Source organism: Elephas maximus, chromosome 10 (assembly GCF_024166365.1).
Source record: "Elephas maximus indicus isolate mEleMax1 chromosome 10, mEleMax1 primary haplotype, whole genome shotgun sequence".
NCBI lineage: Eukaryota > Metazoa > Chordata > Mammalia > Proboscidea > Elephantidae > Elephas > Elephas maximus.
Window position 1 is genome coordinate 53,785,452 of NC_064828.1, and position 4,281 is coordinate 53,789,732.

At 37.7% G+C, this 4,281-nt stretch overlaps 1 non-coding gene across 1 annotated transcript; it reads left to right on the forward strand.

Moving 5' to 3' along the window:
- Positions 1 to 258: 258 nt before the first annotated feature.
- LOC126084917 (U6 spliceosomal RNA) lies at positions 259 to 362 on the forward strand. The gene has a single exon (XR_007519143.1). It is a non-coding gene; the product is annotated as a U6 spliceosomal RNA (small nuclear RNA).
- The last annotated feature ends 3,919 nt before the right edge of the window (positions 363 to 4,281 follow it).

Genomic DNA, 4,281 nt, shown 5'->3' on the forward strand with positions numbered 1-4,281 from the left:
TAAAATAGGAGGAGAACAAAGAGAAAATCTTGGCAGGATCATGTATGAAGAAGGAGAAAGTGATGAAGTCAATAGGTCAAAGAAGTTGAGAACTGGGAATTGTGATGATCAGTGGTGATTTTGACAAAATCAATTTCACTGTAGTGGTAGGAACAAAGGTAGTTAGGGAAAGTTCAAGACAGAATAAGAGGAGAGGAATGATAAATAGCAAGTATAGATAATTCTTTTGAAGAATTTTGCTGTAAGGTTAGCAGAGAGGTGCTCATTTCAGCAGCATGTATACTAAGATTGGAACGATACAGAGATTAGCGTGGTCCCTACGCAAGTATGACATGCAAATTCGTGAAGTTAGCAGAGAGACTGGACGGTACCTGGAAGGATATGTGCGCTCAAGGTTTTCGTTTGTTTTAACATGAGTGACACTGCATCCTATCTGTATGATCGTGGAATGATTCATTAGAATGGAAATTTTGCTGATGTGGAATGGAGAGGAAACAAATTGCTAAAATAGACTTTCATACTGATGAGAGTCAGTATGACTAAATGAGGAGCTGGTCTGAAATATGAATGGGGAATTCATCTACAATAACAGAGGGTAGACAGAGACTATGGGCAGATTGGGAATGTATAGGAATAATTTCCTGATTTCTTCTATTCTCCCAGTGAAACAAAAACAAGATCACCTACAGAGAGTTAAGGAGGAGATGCTAGAGGAGAGAAAAGAGAAGTGAAATAACAGTCAGAGGCAGTGGGAGTATAGACAAACTAGGAAACGTAGTAGACTCGCTAAGTACTAAAAGCCCATGAAGGTCAGTGGTTATTATTTAAAGTGAAACTAGTTGACACTGTTATATTTTTATCCCCAATCATATTCAGCCACCTAGTAAGGACATGGAAACCCTGGCAGCATAGTGGTTAAGTGCTATGGCTGCTAACCAAAAGGTCAACAGCTCGAATCCACCGGGCGCTCCTTGAAAACTCTGCGGGGCAAATCTACTCTGCCCTATAGGGTCGCTATGAGTCGGCATCGACTCGATGGCAATGGGTTTGGTTTTTTGGTTTGGAGTATGGACAAGGAGAAGGTGGAGAGCTGGATATAACCAGGATTAGGAGTGAGGATTTGCCATATGAAATGCTATATGATACGCACTCACATAGAAATAATATCAAACTAAAAAATGCCCAGCAACATATATATATGTAGAAAACAATGAAATCCTGCCTTGACTACTAGTCTTAAGGTTAAAAACAACAAAAACAAATTAAATTAGCTACCAGTGTTTTGGCTATAGGAGTCCCTGGGCGGTGCAAATGATTAAAGCATTTGCCTTCTAACTGAAAGGTTGGAGGTTTGCGTTAACCCAGGGACACCTCAGAAGAAAGGCCTGGCGAGCTACTGAAAAATTAACCACTGAATAACTTACGAAGCACAGTTCTACTCTGACACACATAGGGTCTCAAGGAGTTGGAGTTGACTCAGTGGCAACTGGTTAACTGGTTTTAACTAAACAATCTCAAATAATCAGATTTAAAAGAGCATATACTTTATGTCAACATAGACACTGGTATTTAAATGCCTGTATTTTTAGCACAAGTTAAATACCTACCCCTACTGCTTCTCTCTCCACTTACCCCTCTTCTCTACCAACCACAGGTAAGCAGCTTAATTTATTCATCTCTGAAAGGGAAATAAATGGTGCCTAGACATGGGTCAGGCACCAATACACCTGCAGCTTGAGAGTGATTCTCATGTCCTTATACCTGAGAACTTCACAATTTCTTCTACTGAGAGCAAATTGTTTCTTTTACCTATAAAGTGATGGGGAAAAAAAAAAGAGTTCTTTCTCTTTCATTAGGGAGCATGTTCATTGTTAATACAGCGTTTACAATAATGCTTTTCCTATCTCTTACAGCTATTTTGAGAAAATAGACTGGAAATTTCATTTAATGAAAAAAAAAGAAGACATCCTAAAAAACAAACAAAAAGTCTAAATGGCCTTTTTCACAATTGGTTCTCACTGACTGGTAAAAAAGCAATTTTGTGAGTCTTTTGACTGGTTCCTTTACAGTAATGTGAGCGTGGTAGGAAGCTGGCAGAAACTCCTCTCATTTGGAACAATAATACCTTAGAAAGAAAAGCAGAATTTGCTCTTAGAAATATATTTTTGAAAGACTTCTCGTAATAGGAGGCTTTTCAAGCATATTGGAGGCAACTTGGATATTTGTGAGGCAGAAACGTTTCACTATTATTCTCATCACAGTCATCATTATAAAAAAAAATAGAAAACATGTAGCAATGGGCTGTGTGAAGTTTAAAGTGATTTACATAGTCAGTCCTTCCTTTTTGGTACCAAAAATTTTGAGGGTCTAGCTGTATTCACAGACTGTTTTGACCCATTTCAGAGAAAAAATATTTTGAGACAAAATGAGTTGAATAACTTACTAGTCTATAACCGACATTCAAAGATGGACTTTTAAGTTTTGTTGCGGAGTCAGGAAACTTGAGTTATCGCTTGTTGTTTTAGGTACCATTGAGTTAGTTTCCACTCATGGCCACTCTATGTGCATCAGAACGAAACACTGCCCGGTCCTGCACGATCCTCACAATCGTTTTTATGCTTAAGCCCATTGTTGCAGCCAATGTGTCAATCCATTTCATTGAGGGTCTTCTTTCTCTTCTTCGCTGACCCTCTATTTTATACCTACCAGAAACTAGCAATGCAAAATGGAGAAACAAGGTGATAGGTGTCTTTCTATCTTTGATGTTCATCTTTAAAATAAGGGATGGGTCTCACAATACTGTGGGAAAAAAAGAAATTAAATATGTAAGTTATTTTCCCAGTTTTTAACAAAAGCCATGTGAACATGAATCCTTTTGCATATTCTTCTCTGAAGACTTATTCAGCTTTTGCACTGTGTTATTTATTGAGAATCCAACAGTAAATCTCTCTAGCTCTCAGTTACCTCATCTGTAAATGGGCATGATAAACTTAGACTTCTGATCTCAATGATCATGGTTAAAAATAAATAAGACAATATATGTGGTTGTTGTGCGCTGTTGAATTGATTCCAACTCATAGAGACCCTACAGAACAGAGTAGAAGTGCTCCACAGGATTTCCTAGGCTGTAATCTTTATGGGAGCACATCCCCAGATCTTTTCTCCTTGGGAGAGGTTGGTGGCTTCGAACTGCCATTCTTTACATTAGTAGCCAAGCGCTTAGCCATTGCACTGTCAAGGCTCTTTACCACAACATATAAAAACAGCTTTTAAATGATAAAGCACTACTCAAATATGAAACATTAATATTAATCTTTATGTCCTTTTTATAAGGCATTCTACTTAGGGCATGCTGGATAAGTAAAAACATTTTTCCAGGTGATTTTTTTTTTTATCATGGTAAATATGTACGTAACAAGTTGTATGCCATTTCAACATGTACAACTCAGTGACATTAGTTATGTCTATCATGTTGTTCAACCATTACCATCATCTGTTTCCAAATATTCCCATCACTCTTCCCATCACTCAGTGTCCTTTAAGCATGAGTCTCCCTTTTCCCCTCCCTCCTTCCCACCCCCGATAACCACTAATAAATAAACTTTGATCTCAAGTTAAACATAGTTATCATGTGATCACACAATCCCAATCCTAGGTATGTATCCAGAAGTATTGAAATCAGGAATGAAGACAGATGATTATATACAAAAGTTCATTGCAACACAATTCACAATAGCCAAAGGGTGGAAACAGCTTAAATGCCCATCAGTGGATAAATGAATAAATAAAATATGATACATAAATATAATGGAATATTACTCAGACACAAAGAGAAATAAAACCTGATATATGTTATGACACAGATGAACCTTGAAAACTTATGCTGAGTGAAATAAGTTAGTCTGCTCCAGGCAAACAGAGACCAGTTATTGTACCTTGGATGGCTGCTTTAACCTTTTAAGACCCCAGGCACTATGCAACACTATGATCTGGAAGGCAGAAGAGAAGCACTAAACATGATATTAGGCCAACTGACTGGAATATTTCATGAAACCATGACCCTATACCTTCAAACCAAGAAACCAAATCCCATAAGGTATTTGCTTGTACAAACGGAGCTGCAGTAGCTACTCTTCTATTGTTGTTGTAAACATATGTGTCACACAACATTTGCCCTTCAACTCTTTACTGGTGTACAACTTATTGACATCAATTACATTAATTGGCTGTGCAACTCTTACCCTTAATGTGAATTTTCCATCACTGCAAATGGAGACTCAA